Source organism: Patella vulgata, chromosome 1 (assembly GCF_932274485.2).
Source record: "Patella vulgata chromosome 1, xgPatVulg1.2, whole genome shotgun sequence".
NCBI classification, from domain to species: Eukaryota; Metazoa; Mollusca; class Gastropoda; family Patellidae; genus Patella; species Patella vulgata.
In genome coordinates, this window is record NC_065879.2 from 88,646,301 (window position 1) to 88,670,497 (window position 24,197).

Below are 24,197 nucleotides of genomic sequence, written 5' to 3' on the forward strand. Positions count from 1 at the left end.
ATTGCGGACTGTTATAATGCCTAAACTTTGGAAGTAAGTAGTTGAAGATTGGGCGGGCTTTGTAAATCCTATCTGTCCAGATAAACATCTCAAGTATATTAGATCTAAATACTACCGTTGCCAGTCAGTACGTCAGCTATTTGCTCAACCGGAGCTATATGATAAAGTGCTAACATTTTTAAAAGAGACAAACTTTTATTCTCAATTTTAATTGTATATATTTAATCATGTATATCGTTTTAAATATTTATATATGTAAAAGATTTGTTATATTTATTTTTAATTAATATATTTTCTGTGATATTGTTTTAATTTGTCTCGTTAGATTCACCATATGTTTGGCGCAATATAGCCCGGTTGGAGCTGACGTGCCATTTAACAACATTTCATTCATTCTATGTCCAGATTATCTTCGTTTACAGTGTGCATTACCGACCAAATAGCGAGAAACCTGTCCGTGGACATGTTTTCTGGAAATCCTTTTAATTGACAAATGTGCGAGTCCTTGTTCCGCCAATAATGTGCATATCGATCTTTATAAATGAGTGATCCCATTGCAACCCGTAGTCCAAAAAAGCATCCAGTTCATCATTTTCCCTAAATTCCTTGCAACAAAACCATGTGGCTTTACAGCAATCACACGTGTAGCCTGGCGTGAGGTTTCCATAAGAATCAAGCTTGTTCTTCCGAAACACTGATCTGAATGTCTTGGCATTTATTAAAGAGTTCACTATATGTCGTGTAAATAGAACTTACATTTCTCAGTTTGATAAGGACAACATAAAACTTTTCCTTAACCGGTTTTGGCACAAATTGTTCTGCGTATGGTGAATTGCTCGTTTAGATCCTCTTTCATGCACTGATTTAAAAAAAATAATTGAAAGTTGGTTCTGGAATGATTTTCTCTACCGAACTACAGCTTCTTTAATCAACGATGAGATTGGGCCGTTTTATTTTGTAAGTCAACTCTTCCAATACTTGGGGGGTTGGGTGGCTGAATGGTTAGCACGTGCGCGCTGTACCATAAAGTCTGTCATTGAGTCAACTGGCGTGGTTTCGAATCCCCGGTTGTACGTGGCAAGGAGTAGGGTCGTCTGTCCAACCTCGTGGGTTTTCTCCGTGTCCTCCGGTTTCCTCCCACTGCTAAAGACCCCTACGCGCAAGCGAATTATTGAAATAAAATTAAACCATATGTTAGTCCCGAAATGACCTAGTTTGAGTCGAGTGGACGTTAAACCCCATTTCTCTCTCTCTCTCTTCCAATACTTTGGATTTGACTCATAAGTTTATCGTTGCCTTTTTATACGCCCACATTGAAATGGGGTCGTATATTGTCGTCGCCCCTGTCCGTCGGTCCGTCCGTTGGAAATGAAATGAAATGAAATGTTGTTTAATGGCACGTCAGCTCCAACCGGGCTATATTGCGCCAAACATATGGTGAATTTAACGAGACAAATTAAAACAATATCACAGGAATGTATTCATATATGTAAATAAAAACAAATATCACAGAAAATATACTTAAAAATAAATATATCAATTCCTTTACATATATAAATATTTAAAAAACAATATATGATAAATATATACAATTAAAATTTTGAATAAAAGTTTGTCTCTTTTAAAAATGCTAGCATTTCATCATAAAGCTCCGGTTGAGCAAATAGCTGACGTACTGACTGGCAACGGTAATATTTAGATCTAATATGTTTGAGATGATTGCACTCAATCAAGATGTGTTTCACTGTCAAAGGAACATGACAGTGAACACATTGTGGTTGAGGCTCTCGCTTTAAGATGAAAATGTGTGTTAAAAAAGTATGACCAATGCGAGAGCGACACAAAACCACTTCATCTCTCCTGCTGGTTCTATAGGAGCTTGGCCAGTCTCCTAAGAGAGGCTTAATGTGATGAAGTTTGTTTGTGTCTGCAAGATCCCAAGACCGTTGCCAGCGGTCATATACAAATAATTTAATGGACGATTTAAAATCGGTGAAAGGTAAAAGAAATTGTGATATGGGAAGATCTAAAGCAGACTTGGCAGCTAAGTCTGCTTGATCATTCCCTTTAATATCAACATGACTGGGGAGCCAGCAAAGGACAGTGTCCTTGCCGTTAAACTCGTGTGATAGTAGCAGACGATAAATGTCTGCTACTAAAGGGTGTACAAGCTGCTTATTGTTTATTGCCTGTAAAGAGGACAAAGAATCAGTAAATATAATGTGTTTTAAGGATGAAGAGGATTTGATATACTCCAAAGCCTGAAAGATGGCCTGGAGTTCAGCAGTAAATATGGAAGCAGCAAGAGGAAGACGAACAGAAATGGTCTCAGATGGCGTGACAGTAGCCGATGCTACCCGATCGCCATCTTTGGAACCATCTGTATAAATTGGAGCATAATCACCATATTTAGACCTTTTCTCTCTGAAGAGAGATTGAAACACTGTGGAACTAGTATCTTTCTTTTTGTTTTTTGTAAGATCGAGATCGATCTTGGGGGGAGATATAGACCATGGTGGTGTCTCGAAGAAAGGGGTATTCGCAATACTGTCTTGACTGATACCAGCCTGAGACAAAAGGGGTTGGATGCGAATACCGAAGGGTGGAATAACATTGGTTTTCAGTAAATATAGATGTTCATAATAGGGTCTAAATATGGTGTTAAATGAAATATGACGAGGCAGAGATGCAATTTTTGTAGCATACTGCAGTGCAAGTTTATCACGTCTGTCGTGCAATGAGGGCTCGTGCGCCTCGACGTATAAACTCTGCACTGGAGATGTTCGGAATGCTCCTAGACTGATTCTAAGTCCTTGGTTGTGAATGGTGTCAAGCTCTTTGAGATAAGACTCGCGGGCTGACCCATACACAATACACCCATAATCGAGTTTAGATCTTATTAATGCTCGATATAATCTGAGCAGGACCTTACGGTCTGCTCCCCAGTCAGTGTTTGATATGACTCTCAATATGTTGAGGGCTTTCAGACATTTCTTTTTGAGGGTTTTGATGTGGGGGATAAATGATAATTTCTTATCAAATATCAAACCCAAGAATTTTGTTTCATCTACAACTGGAATGGGGCTTCCATCTAGTGTAAGTTCCGGATCAGGATGTAAACCTCTTCGCTGACAAAAGTGCATACAAACAGTCTTGGATTTCGAAAATCGAAATCCATTGTCAGTTGCCCATCGTTGAATAGAATTCAAACAAAGCTGCAACTGACGTTCGATTGTCTGCATACTTGTCGATCCGTAACACATCTGAAAGTCGTCAACATAAAGAGAGCCGTCGACCCCGTATGGTATTTATCTTAATGGAAAAAAGAGTGGGAGATAATATACTTCCCTGAGGGACTCCCATTTCCTGGGGAAATGGGTCAGAGAATATTGATCCCAAGCGTACCTTAAACGACCTATCTTCTAAGAAATTTTTAATGAAGATAGGTAAGTGACCCCGCAGACCGAGGTTATGCAGGTCGCGCATGATACCATATTTCCATGTGGTATCATAAGCTTTCTCCAGATCAAAAAATATAGCAACTAAATGTTGTTTCTGGATGAAAGCATCCCTGACAAACGTTTCAAATCGAACGAGATGATCAAGAGTGCTCCTTTGGGACCGAAATCCACATTGGAGGTCTGTAATGAGGTTGTTGGACTCAAGGTACCAAACAAGCCTTCGATTGATCAATCTCTCCATGGTTTTGCAAATGCAGCTAGTCAAAGCGATCGGACGATAATTGGTAGGATTCGTAGGATCTTTCCCCGGTTTAGGGATGGGAATTATTATGGCTTCACGCCATGAAGGGGGAAAATTCCCATGAACCCAAATCCGGTTATAAAGATCTAATAATATTAAAAGTGTAGAAAAAGGTAAATGTTTTAATATCTGGTAATGAATTTCATCTGGACCAGTTGCAGTATCCTTAGCCCTTTTAAGAGAATCACGGAGTTCAGCAATAGAAAACTTTTCATTATAACATTCATCATTACGGGACTTGAAATTAAGTCGCCTTTTCTCCTGTTGATGTTTAATGCCCCGAAAGGCATCCGAGGAGAAATTGGATGATGAATTGAATGAAATTGTACTGGCCAGAGAATTAGCAATATCAGGGAATGTTGTTAAGGTGGTATTGTCAACATTTAGATGGTTAACTGATAATGCACTACTTTTACCTTTAATTCTACGAATCCTATCCCATACCGATTTAGAAGTGGTGCGGGAATTGATCCTTGAGACATATCCTTGCCATGAAGATTTCTTTGCTTGGCGTATGGTTCTACGAGCCTTCGCCCGGACCATTTGGTATGCTGCAATATTCTCCATGGAAGGGTGATTCTCAAGGCGTCTTAAGATGCGATCACGCTCTCTAAGAGCGGATTTGCAATCGTTATTATACCATGGTTTATTGAAACGTTTGGGCTCAGTCGTGGTCTTCGGAATCGCCTGCTCAGCTACATCCTGAAGAATTGAAGTGAATAAGGCCATGGGCTCATCTGCATCTTCTAACTCTTTTGCATCAAAAGAGAAGAGACACAAAGATTCAAAAAGAGCCCAATCAGCCTTATGTAACTTCCACCTCTGCGGTCTTTCAACCGGAGAGGGACCATTATTATCTATCAAGATGGGAAAATGGTCACTACCACACAGATCTTCATTCACTCTCCATGTAAAATCCTGAAAGAGGACCGTAGAGCAAATGGTTAGATCAAGAGAAGAAAAAGAAGCTGTGGCAGGATGTAGATAAGTAGGCGAGTCATCATTTAATAAACACAAATTATTAATGTTAATGAAGTCCGCTATTTGTTTACCTCTGTTATTATCATCTGGACTACCCCAGAGTGAATGATGACCATTGAAATCTCCCGTAATTATAAACGGGAGAGAAAGTTGTGCAACAAGGTCATCAAGATCTCTGGGGTTCAGATGTAAACTAGGTGGTAAATATACAGAGCAGAGTGTGATAGGAATATGTAAAGTCACCCTCACTGCAACTGCCTGTAAAGGCGAATTGAGGGTGACTTTGCTCTGCGGAATATTTCCATTAAGGAAAATGGAAACACCACCGTGTGCTCTACCATCATTATTAGCAAAATAATGATAGGCAACAAAATGTCTGAGTGTTAAGACATCTGAATTCTTTAAAAAAGTTTCTTGTAAACAAATAGCTAAGGGATTAAATTTTTGAATTAAGATTTGAACTTCATTAAAATTTGGTTTCAGACCACGACAATTCCATTGAATAATGGAATTAGCCATTTTCAGGGAGGTTTAACAGGACTTCTGTGATGTTGTTTGGGGTCATGTATTTCTACAACAACATCCATTAGATTGTCCTGTATCCCGAACCTGTTATAGGTTCCGACAGGATCTTCGTCACCCTTCCTACTACGGAAGGTAGCCAATTTAGAATTTTTAGGAACGCCTTTACCAGAACGTTCCTTGGTAATATCTATTTTGGGTGGATTTCCACCAATTGGTTGAGGAGTGGGAGGCTCAATCTCAGACTCCTCAGACTTATTAGCAGTCTGGGTGTTGAGGGAAATATTTACGGGCTTTGGAGGAATGGTAGGTTTCGGTGGTGACGAGGATTCCGTCGCAGCTGGAAATACAGCAGGTGTTTGACAAGCAATGGAAGTGGTCTTGGGCTTGACTGCATTTGCAAAAGACATTGCAAATGTTGGGGTTGCAGCCTCTACCAGCTTCCTTGCTTCAGGATATGGTATGTTTTTTTCTGTTTTCACCTGCTGCACTTGTTTTTCTTTCTTCCATATTGGGCACTCTCTAGAATAAGCAAAATGAGGCCCTTTGCAGTTAATGCAATGGTGGTCGAGTTGACAAGATGTACTTTCGTGACCATCTTGTCCACATCTAGCACACATCGCTTTCCCCTTACACACGTTTTTACTGTGTCCAAAGCGTTGACAATGAAAACAACGCAATGGAATGTACGGGGTAACTGGTATGGCAAGAAAACCAGCTTTGATCATCCTAGGAAGATCTGGTTTATCAAAGGTCAGGATATAGGTGTTAGTTTGGATAATATTACCATTACGTCTGATGGAAATACGTTTGACGTATGTAACACCTTGTTAGGCGAGATTTTCAAGCATCTCTTCCTCACAGCTGCCTTCTAAATCCTGAGACCGAATAACACCTCTTGATGAATTTAGAGAGTTATGCGGTGCAACTTTGATAGGAATGTTGGCTAAAGTCTTTGATTTTAATAATGAAGTAGCATGTGATTCTTTAGCACATTCCACTAACAAAGTACCATTTCTCATTTTCTTGACGCTTTTGGGCTCACCAGCCAAGCCAGCAAGACCTTTAGCAATCAAAAAAGGAGATGTTTTACTAAGATTGATATCGTTAGTACTTTGTATGACCAGAAATCTAGGCCAGGTTCGGGAAGTTTTTATTGGTAATGGTTCTAAATCCTCGGTCGACATACGTTTGGTAGTACGAGTCTTCTTGGTTTGAGAAGCCATTTGAGTAATTTAAAAGATTCATCCCTGCCTGCTCTCCAACCACCAAAGAGTTACAATATCAATGCAGGCTACTGCGCGGATATCCAGCGCATGCGCCCTACGAGGACAGACAGGGATATACCTAGACAAAGTAAAGATTAAATATTTTTACTCTACCTAGTTGACCCAAGCCGCTGCTTTAGAGTAGGCACGTAGGACACAAAGGTAGATCTGCAACAAATACATTACAGAATAGTGGAAAAGATGCGCCTACTCGTCAGCTAAACACGACCAAAGCCGATTGATCAGAGTGGGCCACTCTGACCTCCCGTCTAGGTGAATTGTGGGCCGAAGCAATGTGTTGCAGAGAAAGGGCTCGCAAGCCAAATCCCCACTCAATTACCAGGATTCCACTCTCCACCGACACGGGTCGCAACGCACGGCAAACACGTTGCCCCATTACAGGGATCCTTTTATTCGCCTCTTACGACACGCAGGAAATACGAAGGGTATATTCTTATCACCCCCTACACCCCAGGGGGGTCCGTCCGTTGGCCTGTCCGGCATCCGCAATTGGTTGTGGACGCTCTAGAGGCTAAAGTTAATATCCGATTGACTTTAAATTTATACACAGTGTTTAAGGTCATGAGATGAAGAATCCTATTGATTTTCAGCGATTTCCGATAATTACTGCTAGAGTTATGGCTCTTGATCACTTCAAAAAATCTTGTGGACGCTTTAGGGGTCAAAGTTAATATCTGATTAACTGTAAATTTATACACAGTGTTTAAGGTCATGAGAAGAAGAACCCTATTGATTTTCAACGATTTCCGATATTTACTGCCAAAGTTATGGCCCTTGATCACTTTGAAAATTCTTATGACGTTCTAGAGGCTAAAGTTATCATCCGATTGACTTCAGATTGATTGATAATTACTTAATGAGTTGTTACTCTTAATAAGATTTTAGTGTATTATAAATGTTTAATTACCAAAAAAAGTAAAAATATGCGACAATACTTGTTGACTGTGCGGACGATTTAGCTGCTGTGGGCGTATGTTTCCTTGCCTGGCAACCTATCTTTTTTCTTTTTTTATCATCTGATTCAAATGGTTAACTTTCCTTTCAGTAATTTAAAATTTCGATGTACGTCTGTTTGATTTTGGCACACAGTTTACCTCAGAGAATGCTTAAGTGTTGGTGTTAAAAGCTGAGGTTGACGGTACAGGCTACGCATTGTGGATTTGTTCCAGTAAGCAGAGGTTATTCAGGCATGACTGGTTAACAGGATTTTGATAAAACTGTTGCCAACAAATTTGTTCATCTCCTCTTCTTTGTCGATGTGCTCCAGTAAGAAGAGGTTATTCGGGCGTCTATGACCAACCTTTTTATGGCCTACGCGGTCAACTATAACACTATTTTAGTGATAACAGATATCAGTTTCGTTAATATATGGTTTATTTACATCAGAGCAGAATATCAAGCAGTTTCAATGTGTTTTATGGCAGATTGAGCACTAGGATTGGCTCGTTGGTTGCATGTGCAATGGAAATCAACATGTGGATGTTGTAAGAATAATTTCTTAAAAAATGTTCTCCAAGAACATTGTAACAGCTCTTTGGCACCAAAGGTCCCGTGAGCTGTTCGATCTTGCCCACCTCTTTCCTTATTTCCTTCGTGGATTTTATTTTCAAGGTTCGTTGTAAAAAAGACACCACTCAACTAACTTCAACTCATCACCCCTCCCCACCTCACACACAAAAAAGGGGGGACACCTAGCATTCGGGTTATACACGTCAGTTAAATCGCGATAATGAAACAAGATTTCTTTTTTCAAAACTTTTTATTATTATTTTAAAAATTTACATAAATCTAATATTTATGATATTAGATAATACTTATCCTGACATAACTATTTGCATATTCCGTTTTTCCTTCTGGGTAATCGTCGGAAGACATCAAAGTAAAACTGAAACACCGCCATGACCTCTGACCCACCTCACTATCACCACTGACCACATCACGTGTCACTACTGTCTTAAACTTCCTCTTCCGTTAACCTGCTAACCATTATAACATAGTCACATGCCAAGGGGAGGACGGCGGGATCGAGATCTTATGTCAGGATAAGTATTATCTAATATCATAAATATTAGATTTATGTAAATTAATTTACTACTTATCCTGACATAACTATTTGCAGAATTCATCAGAAAAGGCGGTGCTGGCATCTTGTCACGTGGAGTAGTGGTGATACTAAAAATAGATTTCAGAAATCAACGGTAAAACTCGATACATCTCGGTTACCGTGACCCCAAATGCACATACTTCCGAGTAATTAATATGATATCATAAATCATATAAAAACACCGAAAAGTGCCCGTATCACATTTTTGGAGAACAAGACAAAACTGGAACCCACCTGTCTTGGTTTCTGGCGCTGCTTTCTGTCTATATATATCCATTATATTACAAATAACCATCACCATAATAAAGGTCAAGGCCTCTGACCCTTCAACGTAATTACACTGCTACCATATATACATCAATAATCACACCATTATTATCGAACTCTTCTAGGCCCTGAAAGCACTTGTTGTGCTGCCACCAACGGACCCAATGAATGAACGCCATCTAAAGTCTCATCCGATAAATCTCGCAAATAGAAATTTGCAAATGTCGTATCACCAGACCAAAAACACCCCTTCATAATGTCGCTGACAGAGATATTATTATGAAGAGCTAAAGTTGCTGCGTATGCACGAATTTCATGAGGTCGATCCGACACAGAAGGCGGAAGACCTGCACTTGAGTAAGCTGCCAAAATCGTAGCCCGTAACCAAAAGGCGAGAGTATTTTTCTTCACGTCACCGTGCTTCGCTTTCAGTGGTAGAAAAAGCCGCTTACGCTGACGTCTGAAACTACTTGTAGACTGTAAATAGATATTTAACGCGCGAACGGGGCACAACGATAAATCTTCATTGTCGTCAGGGCCCAAAATGTTATCCAGTGACCGAATTAAAAATGTTCTATCAGGTTGACCTGGTCGTTGATTCTTGGCCACGAAATCGAACATAAGCCCAAGCTGCACCGCACCCTTCTCGGCCCGTATAAATTTGACTTGAGTGACATCCAACGCATGTATTTCGGAAACTCTAGCAGCCGTGGCAAAAGCGAGTAGAAATGCTGTCTTATATGTAAGATGTGTCATGTCAGCTTCCAGCAACGGTTCATAAGGCGATTTTGTTAAATACGAAAGTACAATTCCTAAGTCCCATGGTGGAGGCTTAAACTTCTGTAATTGGTCCTCCTGACGAAACCCCTTCACCATCGCTGAAATAACATTGGACTGTCCAAGTTTGACGGACATAATTTTATCACGAACAGATGCAATACAGCCTTCAATACAGCAACTGATGATTTCTCAGAAAACCCTTTTTCCATCAGTCCTTCCCGAACAAAGTCCAAGCGTGAAGTTGGAATAACTCCGGGTTTGGATGAGCTTGCTTTGTGTGAGGGCTTACTAGAAGTCTTTTCCAGACTGGTAGTTTTATAGGATTTACTTCTGCCAACTGAACGAGATCCGGGAACCATTGACGTGTTGGCCACCAAGGCGCGATCAAAAGAATTTTGCATTTGTAGAGCCGCACTTTCTGTAGCACCCTTGGAATCAAGATTGCTGGTGGGAATGCATACGCGTCCATCAAGTGCCAACTGATCGCTAGTGCATCGTGATCTAATGCCCTTGGATCTGGAACGGGTGATACATAAATTGGCAACTGATGATTGAGACTTGTCGCGAATAAATCCACCAATGGGGTCCATAGGCGTCTGCACACCTGTCGAAAAAGATCCGGGTGAAGCATCCATTCTGTTGCACTCGGTCTGTCCGGTCGGGATAGAGCATCCGCTATAACATTCAACGCTCCTGGAATGTGTCTGGCTCTTACTGCAATTTGAAGACTGTCTACCGTCTGATAAAAGTGAAATGTTAGGGACATCAGAACCTTCGACCTTGTTCCTTCCAGCTTGTTGATATATGTCGCTACTGTGGAGTTGTCTGTTGCGATCATTACTGTCGAATTTATTAAAAGGTCTGACCAATTTTGAACTGCTCGAATTACTGCTATAAATTCTAGAGCGTTTATGTGAAGGTTCTTCTCCTCGTGATTCCACGTTCCGGCGACGAAGGGATTGTGGATCGAAACGTTTTTCTGGTGACCCGTTGAATGAGCACCCCATCCCTGATGACTGGGGTTCCTGCTCTACCAACGGTACCCCCGTCATCACATTTACGGGAACCTTCCACCAAAGTACATGCCGCTGTAGCTCCGAAGGTAGAACTATTAAATCCTGAAGTTCCAGTGACTCCATTCTGGACTGTATGAACATCTGCAGTGGTCGTAATTGAAGCCTTCCTCGGGCCGTAGCATACTGGGCTGATGTTAGAAGGCCTAAAGCCTTGGTCCATGTATGAACCGACTGTGGAGCATCTTGGATAGACTGAACAACTTGTTGTATCTTGTCCCATCTGTCCCGAGGTACCAACAATATTCCCCGAGACGTGTCGAATAGTCCCCCGATGAACTGGAGGTTCTGTGTAGGTATTAAGTCTGACTTCTCCTTGTTCACTAACCAACCTAGTTGGTGAAATACTTGAAGAACGAACTTCAGTTGCGCACAAAGACGGAGTTCCTCTGAGTTGGCTAGAATACAATCGTCTATGTAGGAGTCGAACCGGACTCCTCGAGAATGTAGAAATCCTACTATCGGCTTGGTAATCCGGGTAAACAACCAAGGAGCCACTGATTTTCCGAACGGCAAAACCCTCCAGTGGTAATGACGTCCTTCGAAATAAAACCGAAGGTACCTGTGACATGATGGATGAATCGGGATGTGCAGATAGGCATCCTGTAAATCGATTGATGCTAGGAAATCTGCTGGACGAATCGTAACTGTGCGAGCGATGTCATCTGGAACTTCGGAGGTGGAGCCAAATAAAGCTGGTTGAATGACTTCAAGTTGTGAATCATTCTCAGCTTGGTCGAATTTTTCTTTGGAACCAAAAATATTCTTGAATAAAACCCCGGAGTGAGATTGTCCAATGGATCTCTTCGATTGCCTCCTTCTCTAAGAGAATAAGAATGTTTTCTCTTAAGATTTCCGTATGCGCATCTGGATAAATCACTTCTACAGGTGTCTTCGTCAACGGCGGAGATGACGTCAGTTGTAGACGATATCCGTTTCTCAACACATCTGTCACCCACCGATCGCCTAAAATTTTCCAATTCTTCCAATACTTCTGGAGCTATGATCCGACAGGGGACGTTTCGACCGAAACTTCCTGCCTTGGAATGGTAAATGAAATGAAATGTTGTTTAATGGCACGTCAGCTCCAACCGGGCTATATTGCGCCAAACATATGGTGAATCTAACGAGACAAATTAAAACAATATCACATAATTGAATTTATATATGTAAATAAAAACAAATATCACAGAAAATATATAATTAAAAATAAATATAACAAATCTTTTACATATATAAATATTTAAAACAATATACATGATTTAATATATACAATTAAAATTGAGAATAAAGGTTTGTCTCTTTTAAAAATGTTAGCACTTTATCATATAGCTCCGGTTGAGCAAATAGCTGACGTAATGACTGGCAACGGTAGTATTTAGATCTAATATACTTGAGATGTTTGCACTCAATCAAGATGTGACTCACTGTCAAAGGAACATGACAGTGAACACATTCCGGTTGAGGCTCTCGCTTCAAAATGAAAATATGAGTTAAAAAAGTATGACCAATTCGAGAGGGACACAAAATAACTTCATCTCTCCTGTTAGACCTGTAGGAGCTTGGCCATTCTCCAAGGAGAGGCTTTATGTGATGAAGTTTGTTTGTGCCTGCAAGATCCCAAGACCGTTGCCAGCGGTCATAAATAAAATTATTTATACAGGATTTAAAATCCGTGTATGGCGTTAAAAATTCGGATAAGGGAAGATCTAAGGCAGACTTGGCAGCCAAATCTGCTTGATCATTCCCTTTTATATCCATGTGACTGGGGAGCCAGCAAAGGACAATGTCCTTGCTGATGAACTCGTTTGATAGTAATAGACCATAAATGTCTGCTACTAATGGGTGTTCAAGCGGTTTATTATTTATTGCTTGCAGTGAGGACAAAGAATCAGTAAAAATTATATATTTTAAATCAGATGTTACTAATGGGTGTTCAAGCTGTTTATTATTTATTGCTTGCAGTGAGGACAAAGAATCAGTAAAAATTATATATTTTAAATCAGATGTTGATTGAATGAACTCCAAAGCCTGAAGAATGGCCTGGAGTTCAGCTGTAAAGATGGAAGCAGCAGGTGGAAGGCGGACAGAAATGGTCTCAGATGGTGTCACGGTAGCTGAAGCTACCCGATCACCATCTTTCGAACCATCTGTATAAATTGGAGCATAATCACCATATTTAGACCTCAGCTCTCGAAAGAGAGACTGAAACACCGTAGAGCTAGTATCTCTCTTTTTATGTTGTGTAAGATGGAAATCAATCTTTGGGGGAGATATAGCCCACGGTGGAGTCCTAAAGAAAGGGGTATTCGCAATACTGTCCAGGCTGATACCAGCCTCAGACAAAAGGGGTTGTATGCGAATACCGAAAGGTGGAATAACTTTAGTCTTAAGCAGATATAGATGCTCATGATATGGTCTAAATATGGTGTTAAATGAAATATGATTTGTTAAAGATGCTATTTTCGTAGCATACTGCAGGGCCAGTTTATCACGTCTGTTGTGCAGTGAGGGCTCATGCGCCTCGACGTATAAACTTTCCACTGGAGATGTACGAAATGCTCCTAAACTGATTCTAAGTCCTTGGTTGTGTATGGTGTCGAGCTCTTTGAGATAAGACTCGCGGGCAGACCCATACACAATACACCCATAATCGAGTTTTGATCTTATTAAAGCTCGATATAATCGGAGCAAGACCTTACGGTCTGCTCCCCAGTCAGTATTTGATAAGACTCTCAATATGTTGAGGGCTTTCAGACATTTCTTTTTTAGGCTTTTAATGTGGGGGATAAATGATAATTTCTTATCAAATATCAACCCCAGAAATTTGGTTTCATCCACAACTGGAAGGCGATTGCCATCCAAATAAAGTTCTGGATCTGGATGCAAACCTCGTTTCTGACAGAAATGCATGCAGACAGTCTTGGATTTCGAAAAACGAAATCCATTTTCGGTTGCCCATTGTTGAAGTGAATTCAAACAAAGCTGCAACTTACGTTCGATTATCCGCATGTCTGTAGAACCATAGCACATCTGAAAGTCATCAACATAAAGAGCGCCGTTTGTACCTGGTTTAAGGCACGCTGGGATTGTATTAATTTTTATTGCAAAGAGTGTTGGAGACAATATGCTTCCCTGAGGAACTCCCATTTCCTGAGGAAATGGGTCAGAGAATATTGATCCCAGGCGTACCTTAAATGACCTATCTTCCAGGAAATTTTTAATGAAGACAGGTAAGCGACCTCGTAGGCCGAGGTTATGGAGGTCGCGCATGATACCATGTTTCCACGTGGTATCATATGCTTTCTCCAGATCGAAAAATATTGCAACTAAATGTTGCTTCTGGATGAAAGCGTCCCTGACGAACGTTTCAAATCGAATGAGATGATCAAGAGTGCTCCTTTGGGACCGAAATCCACATTGGAGGTCTGTAATGAGGTTGTTGGACTCAAGGTACCAAACAAGCCTTCGATTGATCAATCTCTCCATGGTTTTGCAAATACAGCTAGTTAAAGCGATCGGACGATAGTTGTTAGGATTCGTATGATCTTTACCCGGTTTAGGGATGGGAATTATTGTGGCTTCATGCCACGAAGGAGGGAAATTGCCATCAACCCAAATCCGGTTAAAAAGATCTAATAAAATTAGGAGAGTTGGAAAAGGTAAATGTTTAAGAATTTGGTAATGAATTTCATCTGGACCAGTTGCAGTGTCACGAGCTCGTTTTAATGAATCCCGGAGCTCAGCAACAGAGAAATTGCCATTGTAGCATTCATCATTGCGGGACTTGAAATTAAGTCGCCTTTTCTCCTGTTGTGCTTTAATGCCCCGAAAGGCATCAGAGGAGAAATTGGATGATGAATTGAATGAGAAACTACTGGCCAGAGAATTAGCAATATCAGGAAGTGTTGTTAAGGTGGTATTATCAACATTTAGATGGTTAACTGATAATGCACTACTTTTACCTTTAATCCTATCCCATACCGATTTGGATGTTGTACGGGAATTGATCCTAGAGACGTAACCTTGCCATGAAGACTTCTTTGCTTGACGTATGGTTCTACGGGCCTTAGCCCGGACCATCTGGTATGCCGCAATATTCTCCATGGAAGGATGGTTCTTTAATTGTCTCAGGATACGATCACGCTCTTTTAGAGCGGATTTGCAATCGTCATTATACCATGGTTTATTGAAACGTTTTGGTTTAGTCGTGGTTTGTGGAATCGCCTGCTCAGCTACATCTTGAAGAATTGAAGTGAATAAGGCCATGGGCTCATCTGCATCTTCTAACTCCTTTGCATCAAAAGAGAAGAGACACAGAGATTCAAATAGAGCCCAGTCAGCCTTATGCAACTTCCACCTCTGAGGTCTTTCGACCGGAGAGGGACCATTGTTTTCAATTACAATAGGAAAATGGTCACTACCACACAGATCTTCATTTACCCTCCATGTAAAATCCTGAAACAGGACCGGAGAGCAAATGGTGAGATCTAAGGAAGAAAAAGAAGCTGTGGCAGGATGTAGATAAGTAGGCGAGTCATCATTTAATAAACACAAATTATTAAGGTTAATGAAGTCCGCTATTTGTTTACCTCTGATGTTATCATCTGGACTACCCCAGAGCGAATGGTGACCATTGAAATCTCCCGTAATAATAAACGGGAGAGGAAGTTGTGCAACAAGGTCATCAAGATCTCTGGGATTAAGATGTAAACTTGGTGGAAGATAAATAGAACAGAGTGTAATAGGAATATGCAGAGTCACCCTTACTGCAACTACCTGTAAGGGCGAGTTAAGTGTGACTTGACCCTGAGGAATGTCTCCATTAAGAATAATAGAAACACCCCCTTGAGCTCTACCATCACCAACTGAGTGATGATGGTAACCAACAAAATGTCTAAAAGACAAAGTGTCAGAATTCCTCAAAAATGTTTCCTGTAAACAAATAGCTAAAGGATTGTACTTTTGAATTAGAAGTTGAACTTCATTAAAATTTGGTTTTAAACCACGACAATTCCATTGAATAATGGAATTTACCATTGTCAGGGAAATTTAATTCTTGGCGGCTTACTGAGTGGGTCCACATGGACATCCACTACAGTAATGCCGTCCATCAGATCATCCCCATATTTATTGAAGAGAGTGATAGGGTTGTTTGCACCCTTTTTATCCTTCTCTCGAAATTTTCCTAAATTTTGATGTTTCTTGGAATGGACTGTTTTATCCTTTGCAGATGGAGTACTCTTAAACTGTACCACTGACCCAGTTGAACTGGGATCAGCAGTGTCAGCTTTATAGGAGGAGCCCCCTTGCCATTTGGAATGGGAGTATTGGGAATAATCCCAATAACTCCAGATGGAGGCAAAGGAGATGTACCCTCATCAGGAATGGTAGCAGTGCTTTGAGTCGAGCACTCCCGCGATTGGGAAGAGCTCGAGACCCCTTTATTATGATCTGATGTAATATTTTTAGGCTTTTTAACTTGATTAGGCCAGGTTATGTCTGTCTGAACTGATACGGAGTTTGTAGAGGCTTTAACTACACCCGCAAAAGATTTCCCTTGTGGTGTAACGGGAAAGAGTGTAGTAAGCTCGACTTGCTTCCTAGCATCAAAGTATGATATTTTTCGTTCAGACATAATCTGTTGAATTCGCTTCTCTTTCTGCCAAATGGGACATTCGCGAGAATAAGCAAAGTGCTTACCCTTGCAATTGACACAACAAAATTCCGCCTGACAGGTAGTGCTCTCGTGGCCATCATGACCACATCGAGCGCAGGTGTCTTTACCTCTGCAGACGGTTTTGCTGTGACCAAACCTTTGGCATTTGTAGCAGCGAAGAGGATTTGAAATATACGATTCAACAGGTATGTTTAAATAACCTGCCTTGAGAGTCTTTGGAATATCGGGACGATTGAAAGTAAGGATATAGGTGCTTGTTGGAATCACCTTATCTCCTCGGCGTACACTAATTCTTTTAACATGTGACACGCCTTGAGATGAAAGGTATTCTACCATTTCATCCTCACTGCTGCCTTCAAGATCTCGACATCTAATTACACCTCTACTTGAATTAAGTGACCTATGTGGTGACACTTTGATAGCAATGTCTGCCAAGGACGTTGACTGGAGTAGCATGGTAGCATGCTGCTCCTTGGCACATTCTATCAAAAGTGTTCCATTTTTTAGTTTTTTGATAGTTTTGGGTTCACCGGCTAAGCCGGCAATACCTTTAGCTATCAAAAATGGTGAAACTTTAGATAGGTCGGTAGAGGGACTCTCCATCAAGAGAAACCTCGGCCAAGCCTTTAGAACTTTTTTATTTGTATTAAATAAGTTTGAAACGTCCTCTGAATTAGGACGTTTCTGTTTATTGATTGGGGTGGGTGGGACTGGGGAATCCATGGAATTATTTTTTTAAATTTCACCCCCCGTTGTCCCCCAGGTTACTGCCCTGCCTACCAGGGGGAGGTCTAGCACGGATAACCAGCGCATGGCCTCAGGGCTCAACGAGGGGTATACTCAAGCCAGAAAGTAAAAATACTACTCCAACCTGATTGACCCAAGCCGCCGTTCTGTAGAATGCACTAAGGACACAAAGGTAGGCAATTGCTGAGTGAATAAACAACAGAGCATTGAATTGGAAAAGGGTACATTCTACAGAGCTAAAAACGACCACAGCCGATTGATCAGAGTGGGCCACTCTGACCCCCCGTCTAGGTGAACCATGGGCCAAAGTAATGTGTTGCAGAGAAAGGGCTCGCAAGCCAAGTCCCCACACAATTACCAGGATTCCACTCTCCACCGACACGGGTTGCAACGCACGGCAAACACGTTGCCCTTTTACAGGGATCCTTTTAGTCGCCTTTTACGACACGCAGGACATACGAAGGGTATATTCTTATCACCCCCTACACCCCAGGGGGGTGGAATGGTAAAAATCTGTACATTTGACAAGATGAAACTGTCTGACGAAAGGCCCGTTTCCCCCCCTGACATGAAGTCAACTTCGTCGTGACGTGCCTGTCCTCGAGTTGTACGAAGATCTACTATAAGACCCTCCTCTTCCACCTCTTCTATTATCTTGGTTCCGAAAAGAATTAGATGGTCCAAACTTATAACTATTAGATGACGTCGAAGTCGTTGCCGATGGCGTTGAAGCTGTCATCTGTTGAGAAAATCGTGGCTTCTTGTACGATGGTTGATTCCGTCCGAAAGAAACATGCTTCCTTTTAAGTATCCGCTCGACCTTGATATTCGATTCGAGTGACTTCGCCATAGCCACCTGTGTGTTGTGACTATCTTGTGCCTTTAAGGCCTCCTGAATGTTGTTATGAAACACATATTCTCCCGTAACCGGTTGTCTAAGCAAGGACTCTCTCAAATGGTGTTCTAACTTTGAACCTTCTAAAGCTGCAACCCGTCTTTCCTTGATAATATTACCAACTAGGAATGTATTAATGTTGGCAATAGTATTCAACGCCGATGCCGCTGAAGCGATAGCCGAAGTAACACAAATGTCATCTCCGTTCTTCGAATGACAAAACTTCTCTAATAAAGCCTCTAAATGTGTTCCTAAATGAGACGAAGCCATCATGGATTGTTTAACACATGCCTAACAACAAGACAGTATTCCATCCTCGATCTTAGCCCCAGGAATAGATCTCCTAGAAGTCAGACACTCCATGTTAGAATCTACTTTCAATGCGTCGATAGAAAAATCCAGACCATGTATTGGGTATAAACTCTCCTTAATAACTGGTTTATTGAACAACCTTCCCTTCCAATTCAATTTCTTGAACGCAGAGTTAAGGAATGAAGACACTTGTTTTACAGTTCCATCAGGGGGTAAGGAACGACCAACAGTAACTGCTGGTGTTGATTTTCTTGATACATTTGACTCCACTGGACGATCTGGTCGCAAAGGCTGTGGCGAAAGATCAGGTAAAGTACTGTAAATCCAATCAATTGTATCTCTCGGTGACAAAATACCTGGTTCAGAATCGGACGCTTCAGAGTTGGCTGACGAGTGATCTAATTCGCCACTCTCATGCGCTGGCTCATAAACTGGTGCCTCCACATCGTGTGTGGTAGCGTTCGTTGATGATGGAATACGAGTCGTACCTGTCGACGATGAGGAATCTCCGGTAACTTGACCGGTGTTAATCAATAAATTCTTCAAGACATCCAAAATTGTGAAGCGCCGAATGTCTGTGTAACACCGGGCGCCTGTGAAGCGCCGACTGTCTGTGAAGTGCTGGACGTCTGAAAAGCGCTGGGCGCATGTAAAGCGCTGGTCATCTGTGAAGCGGCGATCGCCTGTGAAGCGCTGGTCGTCTGTGAAGCGCCGATCTTCTTTGGAGCGCCGACCTTCTGTGGTGCGCTAGTCTGCTTGGATGCGTTGGTTTTCTTAAATGACTTCGGTTTCAGACATGCGCTGGGCAACGCCGAAACTCCCGGCTTCCTAGATGCGCCGTCCTTCTGAGAACTTGATATCTCAGATACGCCTCTACCACGCTCTTGTGGCGACTCCATCCTGTCGAAATCACCGACCTGCCTCTCTGCATCACTAAACATGCCGGCACCAGGAGACTGGCTCTCCTCGGGAACGGTGACATAACTTCTAACAAGCCTGTCCTGTTGAGTGGCTCTCTTACGAATAACATCTAAATACACCTTGAAGGCTTTCTCATCTAAAGGTAAACACCAATCACATCTTCGTAGTAGCGAACAAGTTTCACCCTCAACACAATCGGGACAAATAGGATGCGGAAAATTGGCCGATTTAGAGACATTGCATCTCGTACACATAGATCGTCTTATTTCCCCAGCCGAGTAAGCAATGGGGATATCAGCAGAAGACATAATAAAGTCAAATAAAGGTAAACAATTATCAAACCAAGTAACTCAGAGAGCTACAAAAACAAAAAAACACGTGCACTCGTCATGCACGGAAAACGGAAGAGAAAGTTTAAGACAGTAGTGACACGTGATGTGGTCAGTGGTGATAGTGAGGTGGGTCAGAGGTCATGGCGGTGTTTCAGTTTTACTTTGATGTCTTCCGACGATTACCGAGAAGGAAAAACGGAATATGCAAATAGTTATGTCAGGATAAGTAGTAAATTAATTAAAGACACGACATATTCCAATCCACCTTCTCTTTGTAGGTTTGGAGCAATTGAAATGTGGTCGTATATTGTCGTCGCCCCCGTCCGTCGGTCCGGCGTCCACAATTGCTTGTGGACGCTCTAGAGGCTAAAGTTAATATCCGATTGACTGTAAATTAATATACAGTGTTTAAGGTCATGAAACGAAGAAGCCTATTGATTTTCAGCGATTTCCGATAATTACTACCAGAGTTATGGCCCTTGATCACTTGTGGACGCTCTAGAGGCTCAAGTTAATATCCGATTGACTTTAAATTTAAACACAGTGTTTAAGGTCATGAAGCAAAGAAGCCTATTGATTTTCAGCGATTTCCGATAATTACTGCCAGAGTTATGGCCCTTGATCACTTCAAAAAATCTTGTGGACGCTCTAAAGGCCAAAGTTAATATCCGATTGACTTTAAATTTATACACAGTGTTTAAGGTCATGAGACGAAGATTTTCAGCGATAATTACTGTCACAGTTATGGCCCTTGATCACTTTGAAAAATCTTGTGACGCTCTAGAGTCTAAAGTTATCATCCGATTGACTTCAGATTGATACACAGAGTTTAAGAGCTTGAGACGAACAAGTATATCGATTTTCAATGAATTTTTATGACTTGAACAGCTAAATCCATGATATTAAAAACCAAACAAATTCTAATGGTTTTCTGATAATTACTTCATGAGTGTATTATAAATGTTTCATTACCGAAAGAAGTAAAAATATGCGACAACACTTGTTGACTGCCCGGACGATTTAGCTGCTGTGGCCGTATGTTTCGTTGCCTGGCAACCTATCTTTTTTTATATGTGGTGGTATCCTCTTCGATAAGTATCAATCGTGCTGTCACATAGTTTAGGTAAGCTAATAACCTATGGGGAAACAAAAAAGAAAAAAATACATATCAGTTAAATGAAGTAATATTAATATTACAGGCCGTGTCAACCATCGCATTTGGTGTCTTGTAAACATATTTCTAAACTATAGGTATACGGTGAAAAGTCTGTGTTGTAAATAAATGTTAGCGAACAGGCGACTTACCCTCCATAGAGGCTCCTTGATGGAGTACACAGCGTAGCAGACGATAAGAGTATGGCACGCGCGACAAGTCCCCGCTTGTGAATGGTTGACAAAACTTCAACTTAAAATAAAAAAAAATAAAAACTCACATCTCTTTTTCTTGTTGTCGTGTAGGCTGTTTATGTGGTATAAAAGGGTCCCTGGTGAACAGCTCATCTGCGTCCCCCAAAATGTCCAGTAATTCAACCACAAGGGCTGGTGCAGGCGATTTTATATAGGGAGACATCGCTCCAAAAACTAGTCCGATCATTGCTTGTAACAGTTGTCGAAGGTTGTGTATGCTATACCTTGAACAATAGAAAATACATACTATAATTTAGCTTAAAACTTTAAATTATACATACATCTACCACTAACCGAGATCTCCCTTCCCCCCTCCACCCACCCAGACACTCCTAACATAACCCCCACCCACCATACACCCCCCCCCCTCCACCATACACAGTTACTAAAAAGATAGGTTGTCAGGCAACGAAACATACGCCCACAGCAGCTAAATCGTCCGGGCAGTCAACAAGAGTTGTCGCATATTTTTACTTTTTTCGGTAATGAAACATTTATAATACACTAAAATCTGATTAAGAGCAACAAATCAGAAAACCATTAGAATTTGTATACAAAACTTTTAATACTGTATCATGGATTTAGCTGTTCCTAGTCATAAAAATTCATTGAAAATCAATATACTTGTTCGTCTCAAGATTTTAAACTCTGTGTATCAATCTGAAGTCAATCGGATATTAACTTTGGCCTCTAGAGCGTCCACAAGATTTTTCAAAGTGATCATGGGCCATAACTTTGGCAGTAATTATCAGAAATCTTTGAAAATCAATAGGATTCTTCGCCTCGTGACCTCAAACACTGTGTATAAATTTAAAGTCAATCAGATATTAACTTTAGCCTTTAGAGCATCCACAAGGTTTTTTGAAGTGATGAAGGGCTATAACTCTGGCAGTAATTATCGAAAATCACTGAAAATGAATAGGCTTCTTCGTCTCATGACCTTAAACACTGTGTATAAATTTAAAGTCAATCAGATATTAACTTTAGACTCTAGAGCGTCCACAATATTTTTCAAAGTGATCAAGGGCCATAACTCTGGCAGTAATTATCAGAAATCGCTGACAATCAAGAGGCTTCTTCGTCTCATGACCTTAAACACTGTGTATAAATTTAAAGTCAATCGGATATTAACTTTGGCTTCTAGAGCGTCCACAAGATTTTTTGAAGTGATCAAGGGCCATAACTCTGGCAATAATCATCGGAAATCGCTGAAAATCGATAGGCTTCTTCGTCTCATGACTTTAAACACTGTGTATAAATTTAAAGTCAATCGGATATTAACTTTGGCCTCTAGAGCGTCCACAAGATCTTTTGAAGTGATCAAGGGCCATAACTCGGGCAGTAATTATCGGAAATCGCTGAAAATCAATAGGCTTCTTCGTCTCATGGCCTTAAACACTGTATATAAATTTAAAGTCAATCGGATATTCACTTTAGCCTCTAGAGCGTCCACAAGCAATTGTGGACAGACGGGGGCGACGACAATATACGACCACATTTCAATGTGGGCGTTTAAAAATAGTGATAATAATTTAAGATTTTTTTTTCCAAAATAGGTATTGAATCATAAAAAAATAATATATGACAAGAAAAAAAAGCAAAATAAAACTTACATTTTTGAGTTTTTGTTTTTTTGAAAGTATTTAATAGAACTGGAAAACTGGAGTACACCTTGCTTCTTCGTAATACAATATACATATTGTTATATTGTTAGGGCTATTGGGGCTCATATTATTCTTGTATAACAAACAGATCTTCTCAGTCAAGACATTTTATTCAAACCTCGTGCAACTGTTGTAGGGGGTCAAATATGAAGTAAATAACCACACCAAGGGTTCAGTAAAACAGCAATTTATTACCTTATAATAAAAACCCTGAAATTATACAATTACAGTATAAATAACATAATCCAACATATAAAATCAATTCATTCATATTCATTAAAATAATATATTACATATTAACACTAAAATCTCTATTCTAACTACTACTTTTATATATACTTAGTCTATATAAATACTTTAAAGGGAAACTACCTCCTGTTAACCCGTATGAAATATACAGGCATAATCTAAATAATCTTACTAATAATAATAATGTTCTTACCCATGAAGGGGTTTTTAATAAAGTAACCAGAGTCTGGAACAAGGTGAAGTACCTTATAGCTCTGTCTGTAATAAAATATGGGGTATTTGATATTAATTATATTATTAAAGCGAAATGCTTTAAATAGCGTTACTATTATTACTATTATAAACTGTATGCCTTGTATTTGCAGAATGTAATTAACAAAAACCAGATTAACTTTAACTTATTTGACAATTTTACTTAAAACCAACATGTCCGCCAACTTTAACAAAGACAAATAAAATATATATAAACTTATAAAACTGATAAAACAAATAGCCACACATACCTTTAAACTGTAAACAATAAATCTGTAGATAATAATTCTTCCAATACCAAATACACACAATTGATACGAATAAATGAAACTATTATTATAACTATTGAAACTTTAAATATAAAATCACTACCAAGGTTGAATGAAATATTCAACCTCACACTACAAGATTCTATAAGTAAGTGACCAAGGAGATAGGAAATACAAATCCAAGAAACCTTTGGGTCAAAGGTGAAAATTGAATCCCAGTGACCAGATGATGAACTCGAACTCACTGGTTAGAAGAGTGTACAGAGCAGGATAGTTTAAAGATGCATTGATGTGTGACATATTACTTAAAATTACATTAGTATTGTGATCATATTAAAATACCCATAAACTAAATAAAATCACTCTACCACACAACTACCAATAACAGGTCGTGATACCATCAATAGCTTCGGTTATCACACATACATTACTAACACTACATTTACGACATACCCTGATACGTAGGACCCTTGACGTTTTCATTTTTTTTTTTAAAAGATGACCATCGTAAATAATTAAGTCATCTGGTTTTATCAATTTTTTTTTTGCCCGCGTTGAAAGTTACAAAAGATGGCCAGCGTAAATAAAAAAGTCATCTGGTTTTATTCAATTTTTTTTTTGCCCTCGTTGAAAGTGTCAAAAGGTGTCCAGCCTAGACAATTAAGGCATCTGTTTTTATTCATTTTTTTTT

General features: G+C 40.2%; 1 long non-coding RNA gene across 1 annotated transcript; it reads right to left on the reverse strand.

Annotated features, from left to right (window-relative positions):
* Positions 1-20,567: 20,567 nt before the first annotated feature.
* LOC130014033 (uncharacterized) lies at positions 20,568-22,787 on the reverse strand. Its single transcript, XR_008789003.1, has 3 exons — positions 22,686-22,787; positions 21,099-21,296; positions 20,568-20,801 (listed from the first exon to the last, which is right to left on the reverse strand). It is a non-coding gene; the product is annotated as an uncharacterized LOC130014033 (long non-coding RNA).
* Between the last annotated feature and the right edge of the window lie 1,410 nt (positions 22,788-24,197).